The 18,385-nt window shown below is 36.4% G+C and overlaps 1 long non-coding RNA gene across 1 annotated transcript in view; it reads right to left on the bottom strand.

Annotated features, from left to right (window-relative positions):
* Nucleotides 1-6,856: 6,856 nt before the first annotated feature.
* Nucleotides 6,857-18,385, bottom strand: part of LOC142033348 (uncharacterized) — a 171,248-nt gene continuing 159,719 nt past the window's right edge. The window contains exon 4 of the long non-coding RNA XR_012651146.1: nucleotides 6,857-7,433. This is a non-coding gene — a long non-coding RNA (uncharacterized LOC142033348). The remainder of the gene's footprint in view (nucleotides 7,434-18,385) is intronic.

Genomic DNA, 18,385 nt, shown 5'->3' on the forward strand with positions numbered 1-18,385 from the left:
TTTCTGACATCCACATTAATTATCTCTTTAAAACCTAAAACATTTCTACTGGCATATATATATAGATAGATATAAAAATAAAACCTGCATATTAAATTTAGAAAGCTTATTTTGAATGCATTTTACATGCACTTTTTCCCCTACGCAAAAGGTAAAAACTCTTAGGGAGTCAAGGAAGATTGGAAAAGGGTTGGAAAACATTGGAAAAGATTCTGCTTCCACTCCCTTTTGTATGTACTCGGGGTAAAAGGAGGCCTATTCTGGTCTCCCTACTGTGACACTTGAATGATCACAATGTTCTCTCATGGGTACTACCAACGCTCTTCCATATTATGCAATGAACTAGAGAACCATTAAAATGGAGTAACAGAAAAGCTCCTTCTCTCTCAGATTAGTCAGTGCACTTCCCACCAGTCTGCACCCTCTTTCTTAAAGCCTTGACTGTCTCTCTTCAACATGTGTCCTTTCACTCAGAAAAGGAAAAGAGAAGGTTATCTTCTGAGCCTGTCATACAACAGGCCAGCCTGTCTAACTTACAAGGTCAGAAGATTCAAAAAAGTAAGGTTTTTCTCCTCTTTTCCAATGAAGTGGAGTGATAAGTGCTTGATTAAACCAGCTGATAAGAACGTCTATTGTAATTTTTTTCTCTCTTCCTTTGGCTCCAAGAGATAAGAATGGAGTACTTTTAGCCTGGCATTGATCCAAGCTTTGAAAGGGCTTGCTGATTATGGATAATGTTCTTATTCAAATGAGTAGTCCCTCTGAAGCAAATACTAATGTTGCCTGACTGTGATGAACAGGATTTAATCCTATATTTTAAATGAACTTCCATATCACACAGAAGTGTATTTATATATCCCCATCTCTAACCCTACTGGGAATTTTACTCTTGACTTCTGCTAAAGAATCTACACCACATGAAGCCCTCAAGTTAGATCACAGTTAACTATTATTCCCTTAATTGTATGCTTCCATAAAGAAAACAAACAGTCACAATAAAGGACAAGAAAATGAAGGAGCTTCAAATGTCATATTAAATATATTTGTATTTACAGACTAACTAAAAATTTATATGCTAAGTAAAAAGGTATCTAAGATCTCGGTCTAAACTGTCTCCTTTCCAATAAAAAGTCTCAACCCACTTAGCCATTTCATATATGTAAGCCATTTCACCATCTTTATCTCCTTTCTTTAAAGCTTTTAAATTCCAATACAACCCTTCTGAAATGGGAGAGCCACCAGAAAAGCACATGGCATTCACAGTGTGGATGAGCAATGTATTTATAGAGAGATGTAACAATAGATTTTATTTCTTTTCTATTCTTTCCCTAATAATTCCTAAAAGGTGATTTGTTCTGAACACTCACCAAACACCAAGCTGGTACTTTTCACCAGCACTATCTATAACAATCCCAAGGTCTTGCTCTTGACAATTAATAAGCCCAGAGATCATAATTTTATATGTGGAGCTCAAACCATTTTCTTCTTCTGCATCACTTTACGTTTATCTATACTGAGTTTCACCTACTATTTTACTGCACAGTCACTCAGTCTTACAAAATCCTTCTGTAATTCTTGTCCTTTCTACCTTAAATAACTAACAAAAATAAATGTTATCACATCACTGCTCATTCAATTTAGAAGATCACTGAAGAATATGTAGAAATAAGGAAATACTTACTTTTTTTTTCCCACTATATAATTCAGAATCTAGAATTAGCAATGGGACTATTGTCTCTTAGACATGTATCTGCATTTAACAGAGGAGATAGGAGACTTAACATGGATCAATATATTATCTTTAGCTATGGAAACACTACTGAGCTAGCAACAGGTTGATTTTATAGAAAACAAAATTATAGATTTTAAGTAATTTTGAAGATTTTTAAATTAAAAAAAAAATTAAATGCAATTAACCAAAAGAGTCCTTTTGGAAGAGTCCAGAACAAACATGTTGCTTAAAATGTGTTGAAAATAGCTCTGGGATGATTTCAGGATGATACAGTATTACTATTTTCTTCATAATACATAATTCAGCAAAAGGCAATCTGAATTCACTAAGTGTTCTGGAATAGCTGGATCTGTATTTTATTATTGGGTCAAAAAATTTTGGTCAGTGCAAAATATTTCCTAGTGCTTTAAAACAATGTCCAGTTTCAGTGCTGTAAATGTATCCTGCAGCGGAAATGTTACTGGATATTCATTTGACACACTTGATTTAAAAAAACCCCAATGGTATCTTGCCAGTATAACACACATGATGTGTGATTGTGTGACTGCATATACAAGTATTTCTAATACTCTTTAGGAATTAAAATATAATTCTGAAAACACCTACTTCATGAATTTCATCAGTTTTTAAATGAAAGGTTATTTTCATGAAAACATTTTGTTAAAACTTTTTTTCTATTTAATTTCCTAATTTTTTTTAAAATGTCAGCATGACGTGGAACATTTTAAAATACAGATCCTTTTTCAACTTTTGAAAGAGTAGTGCTAAGCTCTTCTTCATACCATTAATTCTAATATTTATACTTCCTGTGATCAAAATAAAAAATTATTTCCTTTTAGCACTGAAAAATCTCAAGGAGGTGTAAAACCAGTCAAAACCAAAGGCTAAGCAGTATGAAAAGACCCTGGAGAATGGAAAATTGTAGACTTGGCTTCAGGCCTTTTGAAAAGAAATGCCTGAGCTTTGTCACTCACCTACGGAGTTTACTACAGGTGCTAAGTCAACCTTATCCATATGAAACTGTGCTTCAGATAGCGACTTCTTATAAGGTTACATTACATATACAAAAATAAATTTAATTTTAAAATCTATCATTAAGGTGACTTGATTTCATAAAGATTGTCTTTACAGTCAAATCTTTGCAATGTCCTCTATTTTGAGGTCAGAACATTTTAGTCTTAAATGCTAGAGAGAATCTCACTTTGTAGTGAACTATAATTAGCTTAGTGACACTTCAGACAGAATTCAGTTAGGCAACTGTCTCCATGTGTTTTATTTTGGAGATTAAAAGGAACTAAAATGCAGCAAAAAAAGTCTGAATTGTGTAAATCTGAGCCTTAATATAGTTTTTACACATTTGAAAAAAGAGGAAATGACTTTTCAAGGGGTAGCTAAGAATTTTTTCCATGAATACACTATTAATCTTATGCAAAACTATTCAGTCTTTTGTAAAGCTTGAATATATGAGAGGACTAAAAATGCTGGATTATTCAAAGTTAGAAAGAGTTTATTGGTTCAGCTTTCTCAAAATCATGGTGCTTTTGATGAATAAAATTCAACTGCTGAGAATTTATTGACAAAATCATTGGTTATTCCTAACCACTTAAGAAAATAATTTCTTCATCCATCAATATGTAATTCAATCACAAACCAGTGAAATTGCTTATGCAAAGCAGAAGCTGATGACAATTATGCTTGTTATACCTAGATTGATTTGAAGTCTTCTATTCAGTGTGTTTGGTAAGAGTTTCAACCTTTTTCTCAGTTCACTGATTATGAAAAAATTTCCCATAAAAGTGATATCCCATAAGCAAAGTTAACTCTTTTGAGTAGTTTTTAAAGTTACCTTTCATAGTTCTTAAAAGTCACCTAAGGATTTGGAGGTATCAGCCTGAAAACCACTTGAGTCCTTTTTTCAGTATGCCTGTGATTGTAGTTAGCCCTGTTCAGAGTCTGAGGCAAAGCCAGGACAGCAACAGCTCAAATGACTATCCATCTCTACATGGTCTCCTAGAACTCAGACATGGCTGAAGTTCAAAATTCTCAATAATGAGAACAAAACGATGCAGACCCACTGCATGAAAAGAGTATTTTAAGCGATGATAGGTGAAACACCCTAAAGCTGAGTAAGGTTATGAATATAAAATATACTTAGCATGAACATCAAATCCTTTGCTAGAAGGTAGAAATGAACCAAAATGTAGCTGATGGCATTTCAGTCAGACGAGACAGGAATAGCATAGCAGCTTTAAAAGCTGAAAGATAACTCAAGGAAAGCAGAAGAGTCAGTAACCTAGTATAACACAGTATTTCAAATACAGATTATTATCAGAGCTAAATCAGGCTTTAAAGATACAAAAATAACTACAAGCCTTCCTTATATTAATCTTCCAGACAAAACAATCCCTGCCCATTCTCTGAGGATATGAATGCAAAACTTTGCTTTTCCCTTTATTGAAATTCATGAAATTCAAGATATATTTATAATGATTTATCAGGTTAGGTGTGGAGGTCTCAGCATATGTTACTTATGGAGGAACTCAACTCAACAGGCACTTTACGAAGCCGTTCAGTAGCTACTCTTCTGTTTGCACCACATCCAGATGTATGATCGTCCCTCTCTTGCCAGGAAGTCTACCATGAAAAAAAAACTTGGAAGCAGCCCTGACTTTCCCCAAAAATATGCTCTACCTGGTCTTTAGTCACATCTACTTCCCCTTGAAGAAAGCTTCAATGATAATCCATAAGCAACCCAACTAGTCAAGAATAAGCTGGATGCAAATGCTTTTTCTGCATCACCATCAGGACTTAGAATTTCAACTAAAACCAGTGATTATCTGGTGGACATATATATACATACAGTGGTCAAATCAGCTCTGCAGTAGTTGCCAAGTAGCTGCTTAGGTTGGAATTCATAAAGGCATTTAAGCACCTATTGCCCACTAAAATCACTTTGAAGGGGTGATCTTCAAAGGAATACTTACAACGTCCACACCAGATGTCCAAAACTGGATGTATGACAAGCAACTCCTACAAATAACATGACCACATATCAGTTTTTGCCATTCTCAGTTTTACTGCTCTTCTTTCTTCCAAGAGAATATATACTTATTCCCACAACTGCTGCAAGAAAGTTATATATAACTTTAAACATGATTGAGCATTAAGAATATTTTTCCTTGCTACTGACCTTGTAGCAAACTCTACCCATAATTGACTGGACATGCCTCTCTACTTGTAAACTATAACACAATATGTACCTCACCTCCTTTCTTGTTCTTTTTGAGCACTTCCTTACAATAATTTGCCACAGGGGAAAACCAAAGAAATGAAAATCAATGTTCTGTCCATTCAAAACATGCAGTTTTGCAAAGACAGTAAACAAGTGCAAATCTGACCTTCTGTGATATACAGCATGGAAACTAAACTGATTTCAATGAAGACACAAGCAGAATTGGCAGAACGCAACACCCAAAATAAATTTAACCAAGTCCCTTCCGAGCCTGGTTTCCTTCAGACACGTGTTCTGTGGTTAATTGCTTTTGGTGCTAGCTCTGACTGAGGCCTCTCCTACGGCTGGGTCATTTAAAAAATGTTTCTCTCTCTTTCTGATACCTGGTAAGAATTGATCTCACCATTCAACTGTACCCCTGGAGAAGGCACTGATAGGGCCTCTCTCCTTTAACTGACCAGCTATTTTAATGCCACTGAAATTAACTTAAGCTATTGAGGCATCTTCCCCTCTGTCAAATATGTCTGTAATTGAGGAACAGCTTCAAGAATTGTGGACCCACAGACGTACATGAAAAAGCCTCCAGAGGAACAACAACTGAGCACTAGTGAGCACTCTAAACTAGTGCTGCTTGTTTTACTTAAGTGGTATACTGCAAGCTGTATCAGTGGTTGCAAAAACTATTGCTTGCCTATTAAAATGCTCAGCGCTTTTGAAATACCTTTCTTTGTTACCTAAACAGGCCATCCAAACTCACACAGAGCAAACAAATTGCCATGTCTCAGAAAACCTAGAGCATATGCTTAAGCATATACACGTGTGGCTACACAAATGTGCATGCAAAAGTGTTTGCATTTAAATACAGAATGATGTATTAAGAACTTTCATTTCAAATCCTGTTGGAAGTCAGTCTCTAAACTTTTGATGATTTCTTTCCAGTAACTTTCTAATCTCTGCCATTTACTGGTAAAGGCAGCATTCAATCATACTGATATTGCAAGAGTCCTGCCACTGTGCCTCAGAGAGATGTATTGCCAGTGCATACATATGAAAATATTAATGTGAAGAATATTATTAAAGTTCACAGAAAAGAATTTATATCTTTTTGTAATACCACATATTAAACAATCTTATAATGCACCATACGTATAAAATCAATTTTAGCTCTTACAAAGGTGTAAGGAAAATAGAATGAGGCAATTTGAGCTGTAGAAACAGTAGAAGACCATCAATTTCCAGGTGGAACAGGAGCAGAACCCAGTTCTTTGGTGCTGGGAGGAGTGCTAAGACAGCAAAGTAGGACGGAAGGAGGGAGAGATATGTGCGTGAGGGTTACTATATATTTTACTTCCTTCCACAATATCTCTTCATTTTTTGCCATGAAACCTGAACCACTTGGAATTCGAAGTGCACACATTTGTGTTTGATTTCAGAATGTCCAAAGCCTCTTCACAGCAGTGGCCACACCTCCAGCCAGACTGCTGGATATCCAGAAATCCTACTGTGCATGACAGCAGAGGTATACAACATACAGAGACAGCCTGATAAATGCAGAGGTGCACACATGCAGCTACCTAAAACCCACCCTGTTTCCTGTGCATGAAATGAGCAATGCAGCACAGTGATGTTCCTGGCAATATAAATCTACCTTAGCATGGGCTCCATAGCACTGCATAATGTTTCCCAGTAAAAATCTGGGGTAGCAAACCCTAATCAGGACTATGAAAATACACAGAGAAGACACTATTTATCAGCATGGAATATTACAATAATTAAGATATTTATTTAAAGGGTGAGAATTTACCTTTTTACATTACAGTTTCTAGAGTACAGTTGGCAAGACACTTGTACATATCCTAAAAACAGAGGAGCAGACAGGGTAGTTACCAGTTTTCCTATTTTATTCTCCAATAACAACTAGAAATGTCTGTTAATTAAGGTATTACAGGTCCTAGAATACTAACAATGAAAATTAGTGTAACTCACTAATTATGGTTTGTTCAATAAGCAAACTGTGGAATTCCTTAGCTGGAATATTTTTGCTTCTTACACTCAACAGCAAGGATCGAACCTGTGAAAGAAACATCAGCATTTTATGTTACACTGTAAGGGTATCATTAACTGGTTTTTATTTGGTTGGTTTTGTTTTTCTAATGTGGACAGAAAGGCTGAAGTAGATGGAAAAGCAGTTTTTTCTCCCAAGTTTCCTTCTTGCTATCTTCCGTTGATGGCAGCAATAGCAGCTACACTGATGTAGAATGATACACTTGACATCATCATGTTAACAATTGGTCTACCCTGTTCATTTTCACCAAGGCCTGCTGGGTAATTTTACTGAGGTCAAGTTATTTTTATGAGAGCCTCTCAGCGGGAGGGAGGGCACTCCATACCACCTTGAAATTCACAGTATGCTGGCACATTGCAGCTGCCTTCCCAGAGACTGGAACAATAATCAGCACTGCAGGATCTCTGCAAAAATCAGGGAAAAACATGTTTTAGTTTTCTGGAGAAGTCCAAGCAAAAGGTATTCACTACATGAATCTGAACCAGCACCCGTCTTTTCTGCACCCAAGGGAGTTCTGCAAAATGTCCAAAACTAACCTGACTCTGGCAATTATTCAGAAAAGAAAAGTACTGACCAAGACACAAATCATCAGCTGTGATTTCTTTAATTTAAAAATAAAACAAGTTAAAGAAAGCCACTGAATACCTCACCAACAGGATAGAGAAAAAAAAGCTATGCAGGCATGAGTAGCTGAAATGTTCACTTAGCTACCTCCAAAAGAGGCTCAGTCATATTGGTTATCCCTTCTATCTTAATATAATAGCTACTGGTTTTTTGCTTAACTGGTGTACAGCTGGGCTAAGAGTTCACATCTAAAGTAGAGAAGCACCAGATGTAAGAGCTAACGTGTTAGCAGTGTTTCTCTTTGTCATGTCCCATGGTCATGGGAACTGTAGGAGATCAGAAGATGACTATGAAACAATTACCACATACCAAAAAAACCCACCACACCAGAGATAGAGAATAAAACAGCTGCATATGTTCCTATGCAAACAAACAAATGACCAACCAAAATAAAGGAAAATAAAAGCAAGAGCGATTATCAAAAGCTTAGCCTAATTTTCAGTCATAAATGAAAAGCATTGCAGTAACACTGGCCCTGTTTTGTGCTTTTGGGTTTTGTTTTGTTTTGTTTTGCTTGCTTTTTGGTATTTTTTTTTTTCTTGAAAAGATTCACAACTGTTTCGTAAATAAAAAGCTTGAAAAATACCAATTTACAGAACCCCTAAATATCAGTGGATGGTAATACTGGTTCTACAGCTCTTGGTAGACTGTAATTATTCCTGAGTTAGCCTTTTAAAAGGAAACTAGAATTTATTTAGAGAATTTATCATTTTCATTCAAAAGTCATGAGTCTAATGGACAACTGAAAGACCATCAATCACATTTTAGGGAGAGAATTTGTACCGGCTTTCACAATAATAACATGAGTGATAATACTGAGTGTATTCCCACAGAATTTTCAGTGACTAAGACACAGGCTGGCTTCAGGAAAAAACACTTCCATTTTATCCCCATGGATTTTTTTAAATTCATAATGTAACAATAAAACAACAGCTTTTCTACTTTCTTGTGTACAAAAGTAAGTACTGAAATGTAAAAGTAACATCTCAACAGCACCAATTTAGAGATTATCAACTGTTCACATTCAAAATATTATCTAGTCTTATATTTCCGTCTCAGCAGTTTAGTGCATCACCAAGGAGGTTTATGGTGATGGTCTCCAATTACTGTTTATGATCACTGTCTTATACATCACAAGAGGTCAAGTTCCAAGAATTATCACTCCACTCCAGTAAGGGAAAAGAGAATTTGATCTTGCCGATAGCCATGTTATACTGAAGTGAATGGATTATTATGATTATGATTTATTAGGATGATTTTCAGAACATTAAAAAATCTGAATTAGACTTTTCTAGATCTCCCAGCAGTGCTCCTTCACTGGTCTCAGGAGAGAATGTAAATTTGAATCATAACTCACTACTGTAAGGCTTATTGTCTCTGGAGAGCAGATCATCCCAGTTGTGAATCATGTACACAAGTGAACCTCCTGTAATTTTAACAGAGAGTGAGATAGACCATTTTTTCTGTACGTCTAACCCTATCCTTGGCCTAGACTGATAGGCAACTTAATTTTTTTGAACTTCCTATTGAGTTAAAACGTCCTTGCAGTCCCACAAAAACTTTATAAACTTGTTCTCCAAGAGGTGCTATGCTATATATTTTTTGAAAATGTGTTTCTGTAACGAGCCATTCCTTCGCTGTGAGCAAGCAGGGGAATTCATTGCCCAGGTTGGAGCTGGAAGTGGCAAACACAACAACTTTGGTACATGCCCACAGACTTTGGTACAACTGACCTTACCTTTCCCACTTGTTTTCCAACTCACAGCCTCCCTTCCCTCTCCTTCTGTCCCAGACCAGGGGCTTCTCATCTCCGGAGGTGCAGTTTATATACCCCCAAAAACATGCCTTTCCCACGTGCTTTTGCAAAGGCTGTGAGCCTGATGAGGAAAAGGCCAGAAGCAGACCCCATGCCTCTGTCAGGGCTCAGACTCCAGGCACAGGCATTTCCTTTTCCCTCTGTCCTGTAACACTTTGCTCCTCCTTCCTTCAAAAGGTCTTTGCATTTTAGAACATATCTGGAAGCTCATTGGGTATTCCGTTTACATTGTTATTTTGCAGAGCTCTAATTACTAATGTATTTAGCATTCTGAGTCTAGAATTCAAACCTTTTGACAAATTATTAATCACAGAGATGAGCAGCTCAAAAATAACAAAATGAAAAGCTTACTTGTAGCCATAGGCATGTTAATTTTTGTTATTCAGCAGTTATGTTTTTTGATAGGAATACTAACGCAAATCATGCAACAGGAAAGTTTCTGCGCGAGAACTTATTTTCTGAGTGACACATAGATTAGTAGGAGCCCTCCTGCCTCTCATAGCTGTGCATCAGCTCCCCTTCAGCCCGTTTTGTTGAAAGAACAAGTCGATGTCAACTTCCTTTCCCCACAGATATGACCTCCTCTAATCTGTTAGAACTGTACACAAAAAAAAAAACCCAAAAACAAAGAAAATTTTTTACATCATATTTTTAAGCAGGAGAGTAATAAATTTAAAAGACTTTAAAAAACCCACAACAAGCCAAACCCCAAAGATGCCATACACTAATGTAGGGAAATCTTGGTTTTCTTCTTCTCTCCCTTGATATTGAACAAAGGGAACATAATCTTTCTGTATATTTTCAGTCCCTGTGCTGAGCATCTCCAACCTTAGGAAAATATTGTTCACTGACAAAGAAAATAAATATAAAGAAAGTAATTCCTAAAACACATTTATTTAATCTTTATTCATTCACTGGCAAAAGAAAAAGGAAAAGAAAAAGAGAAGGGGAGAAATGAAGAGGGGAAATATGTTAAAATGCAAAGACCCTTTCAGATACTTGAAAGACCTATAGGCAATTGCTATTCAATTACAATTTCCCAAATTGACTATCCCACTACACCTTAGGAGCATTTCCTCCAGCCTGTATTTCCATCAATTGCTTATGAACATGTCAGTGAACAAGATACTAAGCTTTATCCAAATTTCCAGTACAGCACATTGACTGCTTCTCCTTAGAGTCTAAGCTTTCTGTCAAAGAAGAAAATCAAATCAGTTTGATACTATTAGTTCTTGATAAATGTGTTTTGGCTGTTTCTTAAAGCCTTGTTAGACTCACAAGTATCTGATCACTGTTAACCTTTTTGCAAAGACAGAAGGAGGCAGGCTTTGAATGCTTCCTTCCTGGCATCTACTGTTTTTCTCTCCCATTAATTGCTAGCCTGACTTATTTCATCATTCTCTTTTTCATCTAATGTATTTACAGAACCTCTTCCTTTCTTTATCCCTAGTAAATCTCAATGCACTCAGCACTTTAGCCTGGCTGATTTTAATGCTAAAGATTTCTGATAGCCTGTGAGAATCAACTGCCCTTTTTTTCCGATTTTTGTACGTCTCCTTTTGTATTAAAGATACCATGACATAGCCAAATTACCTTTCATTACCTTCTTACTTTCCTCTGCTTTTAGACAATCGGCTCTTGTGCCAATACAACCTGGGTTAGTCATGCTCAGATTCATTTATCTGGATGCTTTTGTATCATCAGTGAATCTTGGTTTGTCAATTATTTCTAAAACAGTCCTCCTGCAACATTGTCTGCTAACAGCGGCAGCAGTTTGAGCTGAGAGAGCTGCTCAGCCCACCAGACGTTCTGAAAAAGCCTTTAGATAGCTGTTGTTCAAATCCCTACCATAACTATAATTTTACCTGGGAAGCAATGTAATTTGTGACAGTTTTCAATTCTCACTAAAAGCACAGGCATATTATGATACTAACTGGAAATGAAATTTTAGATTTAAGAACTTTGAGTTTTATTAAAAGCATATTACAACCCAAGTTAATTGTTTCAGTTGAGGGTATAACTAGTGCTTTGTGGGTAAACCCCAGACTAATTAACTGTCTCTGCCAGCTGCAGTTTTTGAACAAGGTACAAATACTGTGTATTTTCTACTAATTTTAGTGATGTGGATTATTATTGTTCAATGACTGCAAATCATCTGAGCCCTCAGAGCCAGACAAGTAGCTGGCTACTTACAGCAGTGGTACCTGCTAATTCCTGTTCTTTCTTCTTTATTACTAATACAGATCCTATCAGGATGGATAAGATGACCGCTATCACCAGACACATATAAAGACTAATAATTTTGTGAGAGTTACTTTTATATTCGGGACTGCAGATGACTAGAGGTAGCTAAACAAACACCATTTAGGAACATATGTTAGCCATTACTTTATCACAACCCTTTTTGTGAATATGTGAACTGAAACATATATTTGATGTTCATAGACTGATAACAGCAGACTCTCAGACATAAAAAAGATACAAAGCAATTTTGTATATTGCAGATGCCCTGTTGCATAGGGCTACTCAGATGGGACTCAGTAGAGATGGTTTCTGTTATTTTTTTCCACTCTCTGCCTTTGATTAAGGGAAAAGGATTACCTCTGCCTGGGCATTTGTACAGCACAGGTCCAAATTTGGCCCTGATCCTAGAGAAAACAAAACAATAGAAAAATAATCTCCCCAATCATACAAAAATATCCATTATTTATAGGCATACAGCATTATTGGCTGTTAGCTGATAAACCTATAGTAGCTGCTGTATATCTGCAATACACAATAAATAGGAGAAATCCAGTTATGTCAACAGTAATACTTAACCACTGCAGTAAATACATGCCTTATCTCAAGCACCATGCCAGAAAACTGCTTCTGCGATGTGTAGAAAAGCAACAATTACAGTCGTTTAATTGATCTGATATAAGTGTATCTCTGAAACTAATATATATAGAGATATCATCACCTAATCTATTAGAGCAGTATTGACATTTGCAGGAATTGCTTTCTGAAGATTAAGATGAAACAAAGTTCGGATTGATTTAAGTATTCAAAAGGATTTTATTCACTGGTTTTACACTGTAGCAACTGTCATTTCTTAAAGTCAGATGGATTTAAATTGATTTCAAATAGAGTTATTTAATTATCCGGCACAATTGCTGTATATGAAACTTATTGATTACTGAGAGAGGCTTTCTGTGGCAAAAAGCTTACAGCAAAGAGAGATGGAAGTCAACAGATGAGAGGAGGACTGTTAACAGGCTGATGCAGAATGAAGACATAGAAGACTAAATCACCAAGGAGTGTGTTTTGAAGCTCTTGTGCGTTTCCAGGTTGGCTAAGGATTAAGAGCTTTATGCAAAAAAATAGACTGAATAATTTCTAGGAAACTGAAACAATTTGGACTTCAAAGTGGAGTGGCAAACTCAAAAATATCAAGTAGCAAAAGAAATCATGCTCTTTTAGAGTATCTTAATATTACAGCAATTTCAGAACATGCAGAAGTCTAGAATTTAATGCTCTCCTCAGACCAAAGGGATACAAGAATGCCTTCCTCAGGCTGTACCTGTGCAGAGGCACTGATGCGGCATGCCTTGATTCTAGCACCCTTATTCCTGACTCCTTTTCACACAGGGGCATCAGTATCATTGAGATTAGGTGAGAAAGTCACCCATGCCAGCACATTCAAGGGAGCGTTCCTGTAAGGAGGTGTGTGAGGGGAGGAGGGCAGGAAGGTGGCACTGAGTGTTTGAGGGCTTCTCTCCCCACATTAATGACTGGTCTCATCAGTATTTTCAGTGATGACACAGTACCTAATTCTGCAAATATGCTTTAAAAGGCCTCCTAAATTTTGAGTCTCTCAGTGACTTAAATGACAGAAAACCTGTATCTTTTTTCTGGATAATCCTAATCAGGCTTCAGTCACAGGATGTTCAGCTTTGTCACAACTGAGGCACCTTTGGACACACCAATAAATGAAATGCTAAGAGTCTGAAGACATTCTTAAGCCAAAAAGAGTTCTGGGAAACTCTGGGGTAATGCAGCAAGTTGGTGGGATTTGTGGAATCACAATTCTGTACTTGCTGGCTAAATGTCACCCTTTGGGGCATCTTCAGCTCATGCAGAAATACTTGCAATTGGTTGCAAAGGTACTGACTGAGAGCAGAGCTCCAGAGCATATGTGACACCACAGTTTCTAAAATCACATCTATCTCCATAGTGACTGAATGCCTTGGTGAGAAAAATTAAATTGCTCACAAGTGCATAAAACAGATCGGACATTTATATCAAGTAAATCAAATGTCTGATATCTTCCAGACTAGCTCCCAGATGGTGAAATCCTACAGGCCAGCTCAGACAAACTATATTTGAAGTCAATGGGAATTTTACCAAGCCAGGGACTGCACTATTTGGTTCTGAAGAATAAAATACATTTCTGGCTATGGAACAAAACTCTACTAAACTTTAAGAATATACTTTGCCAACTGAAAATGTAAACTCAGAGGTCTGAGAAGTATCAAATTGGCTCCGGCAGTATTTGATTCTACAAAAACAGCTCTACAAACTATGTGGCTGTGGTTGTTTTCGCTTGAGGCTTTGTTGCCTCCTTCAAGTTTGAGGAGATAAGGAATAATTTGAATTATTCAGCCATTATCAGAAGCAATCCCTAATACATAAGGCCATAGTGTAGCTCCTAGTATTCAGCCTGATGCTTACCCCAGGAAAAAACAATGAATCTAACTTGGGCTCCCTTCGGCTATTCCCCATTATAAATGAAGGGACAGGAAAGAAACTGCTGCATGCTGTTTGAAGGAATAAGACATCAAATGTAACAGCACTGTAAAGAACAAACTTTAAGTTCCTTTTATTCATTTGATTATTTTCTGGAAGAAGGTGGAGCAATTGGGTTAAAAAATGGTTTTCTAGGTCAGCATGGTCAGCTTACCTGATTCTGCGAGCTGTATAGCAAAAATTTCTACAAGTTTAATTTTCTAAAATCTGAGACACGTCTTGGGGAGTAGGGCACTGGAGGTTTTTATGGGTTAGGTAAATTGAAGAGCTTACCCCCAAAGTTACACTTATGTCTGAGGGAAAACTAATACAAAAATTAGAGATGCATTTTTACCACCCTTCAAATTACCATGAGCAAGATAAAACATTCTCTTTTGACATTTCCATACAAAGACTATTAGACAAATTCAGGTGATTATTTAGAAAAAACAGAAAACAAACCAAACCTCAGATCTAAAACAATTCAAATTTTGGCAAGACTTGTTTCCTTTTGATCACATGGTATAGCTTCAAGCACAAGTCAGCAGAAGTGCTAAGATTTGGTGGAATTCCTATTGAAATTCTCCCCTCTCTCCCTCCCTCCCATGGTTTGCAGTGAGATAAATTACAAAGTAGCAAACTTCAATTTAATTAAAACTAAGTTCCACTTTGAGGAAATAATCATTGCAGAAAGGGAGATGAACTCAAGTTCTCAGATTTTTAACAAAGGTAAATAAGCTTGGTACCTTCCAGAGTTGTTCTGCAAGGGTCAAACACAACTTTTTTACAGCCTCTGAGATTCATCCATCATTGGTAAAATAATATGGGCTTTTGCAGATCACTCCCTTGCAACCACTCATAAATAAATGGTACAGCTCGGTAAATCTGCATCCCTTATATGCCCTCTGCAGTTTTATGCTTAAATTAAAAAGTCAGAATCTATTTCATACTGTCAAATGGATCTTTAGCAACTGGGATTTGTTTTCATATTGTTGTACCTCGTAAGCATAGAGAATACATGAGCTTTTTCTCTAAATTAAGTGAAAAGATTATTGTTTTTGCCCTAAGCAGACATTACAGAACATGCCCAAGAAGATAAATGTAGAAAGCAAAATACAGCAAAAGATTGAGTACTTGTCAAAACTAAATTGAAGGCAGTAGGCAGAAAATTGGATTTTCTTTTACAATAACATGCAGTTCACATTCTACTACTGTAATGAATATTATAATGTGTGCTTTCTAATATAATATCTGGTGATGCATTTCTAGAACTATTTCTCAGAGCTTAAGGATATGCTTGCTATATCATGGCTCAGTACATAGTAATGATAAGTTTGTTCTGTTCACTGCATAGCCTTAAGGATATCTTTTTCTGAAGAAAGGAAAACATTAATCTCTAGATTTCTCTTTCAGTTACAGTGATTTAAAGCTATGAAACTCAGCAGATTTGCAACAATGTCATCACACTGGCCAGCTCCCAAGTACCCATGGTTGTTTTGAAAGCCAGCACAAGTATGATAAACAAGCATTAAACCTTCCCTGAAGCTTAGAAACAGCACTGAGTCATGTGGTTACAAACCCAGTTTGCAAATAATGAGTCCGAACCAACTTGATTCTTATAATTTTCTGAAAAAATCCAAAAGGTGGGTAATGAGGACACGCACGATCATGAGCCAGCAGACCCAACATTGTCTGCTGCATGGCTTTGCAGCACTGGGCTGGGGAAAGCAATCTCAGGTGGGCAGATGATGCTGAGCTGTGTTCCCAGGAAAGTCACTCTTTGACCCAGGAATTGAGCCCTGTTATTCTACATGAGATGATAATTTTTACATTTATAAGAGAATATTTTTTTGGTTTTGTGGATGGGAGGAAGGATCTGGCACATGCAACACATATAATGTAAAGAAATGGGAGCAGAGAAATAAAGATCTTTTTATACTAAACTTTACTATGTATTTCAAAAATAAGAAGTATAGGCAAAAAAAGCAATAATGTGAAATGAGGCAGGACCATGTGGGTGAGAAGGGGTGCTTGGTTGTTGTAACAAAGCAATACCTTTCTGAACAATTTAGATCTTCAGGGAACATTTCTTGCTGAATTTAGCTTAAAAATAAGGCAATCAGAAAACACTGATACGCTGAGTCTCAAAGTGATAAAAAATGTACACGGATGCCAGCCTTGGGGATTACTGTATGTGTTCCATATCAGATAATAACTGAAAACGAGTTGTATATTGTGCTGTATAAATGGTATTTAAAATAAAGAACCTAAGGAACTCTACTAGTACCGCACAGTCAGTAAGAGCGATGTCACTGACTGTTGGTTCAAAGGCACCCACAAAATGTTTCTTTAACAGAAGCAAGCTAGTGCAGTGAGACAAAAGAAGATCACTTTCAGGAGTTCAGTCAGAGTGCATATAAAACCTGACTGGAAAAGTTATAGATATCCTGTATTTTTTAACTCCTATCAGGGAAGAACAGATTTTATGTTTAAGAATATATTCATTTCTGGTAATTATGAAAGGGAAAAAAAGTCCCTTAATCATATTGAATCTGTTTTCCCAAAGAAGATCCCACGTTTCTTCAACAGAAGCAGGCTGAGGAAGGTACAATGGCTCAAACCCACTTCAAAACTCAAATTAGTCCGAAACTTGTAATATGTGGGAAATGCTTGTAAAACTGTCAAAATAAGCTTAACATTTTTGCCTTGGAGTAATTTCTGAAGGATTTATTAATATTTTGTGTGATATCCAATGTTTGCTCACTTTTTTGTTCCACATCATTCTTCACAATACAATTTATTGACTGTTGTGGGTTATTTAGGTGTCATGTTTAGATTGTCACGACTCTGATGCCTAGGACTTTGCAATTTCCATGAGTTCCAAGTTTTAGATCAGTTCCTTTTTTATAATTACAAGTGATTAGTTACTGAAGACATTATTCCTAATACAAATCCGAGTACTAATCCTTCTTTGGAGCTAATCTCATGCTGTGTCATTATTTATTTATTAGATATTGATCATAGGATTTATGAAGCACATGAACACAATAGGAAGAATGTTTCTTTTAAAACAAAGCTGGTTTAGCATAAAGATTACAGACAGATGAAATTCCTGGGAAAATATACTTTTTTTTTTCCTTTTTTCCATGTAGATCATTACTGGATTGAATTGTCATTGCCAGTAAAGAACTATGAAATACAATGAAAAGTCATTATCAAAGCCAAAGAGGGTGGCTATATCCAGTTATGTTTCTCAGAACACAGTGGGTAATAACGATACACATTTCAGAAAACTGAAGAAAGAACAGATAAAACCCCCACACATCTTGAAAATGTCAAATACATGCAAACTTGGAATGTGTTACAGGAAAGTCAAATCATCTTCCCTTAAAGTTTACAGCAGGTTGGCTAAAAAGAGAAAACACAGCCAGTAGCTGAACACAGCACAGAGAAGCTGAGCGTCAGCGCTGGACCACTGCTGATGATTTCCAAGGCTGCATAGCGGAATTTCAAAGGAAGGTGGCAAGAAAAGAACAGCTCATAAGAGATTATGACCAGAAGGTGACAATTTTCTATTTTCATACTAAGCCTTTTACAAGGCATGACTGAACAAAATCAAGAGACTTTCATAGGTAACAGTTGCTTGTACATAATAAAACCCAGCTTCTTTAATCCACTGTATTCTCTCTTTTTACTTATATACTTGCAAATTATATTTAGTATAGGCTTTCTCTTACTGTTGCCACTAAATTACTGAGACTTCCAGATGACTCAAATGTTATTAACAAATTAGGGAATGATTTCAAATATGGAAAGATTTAGCATAGGAAAAAATTGTAATTTTAAAACTATAAAAGCTTAAACAGCTACAGAACAACTTCAAAGACTGAAACAAACCTGTCCTTTTCACAAATGCCTTATTAGTTACCTGTCTTAGGAGAAACTTCAAGTCAAAAAACTATTGGAGAGTGCTAAATTAAAGTCTAAGTGTTCAAAAATAGATATATGTTTATACAGACACAGACAATAGATAATTGTGTATAACTACCCAGACATCAGCATAAATATGTTAACTCATTAGGTGTTGTGACCAGTTTGTGTCGTAGACTTGTACAGCTAAAGTGCTTTTCTATTACCATTTGTATTGTG

This window comes from Buteo buteo, chromosome 7 (assembly GCF_964188355.1).
Source record: "Buteo buteo chromosome 7, bButBut1.hap1.1, whole genome shotgun sequence".
Lineage (NCBI taxonomy): Eukaryota > Metazoa > Chordata > Aves > Accipitriformes > Accipitridae > Buteo > Buteo buteo.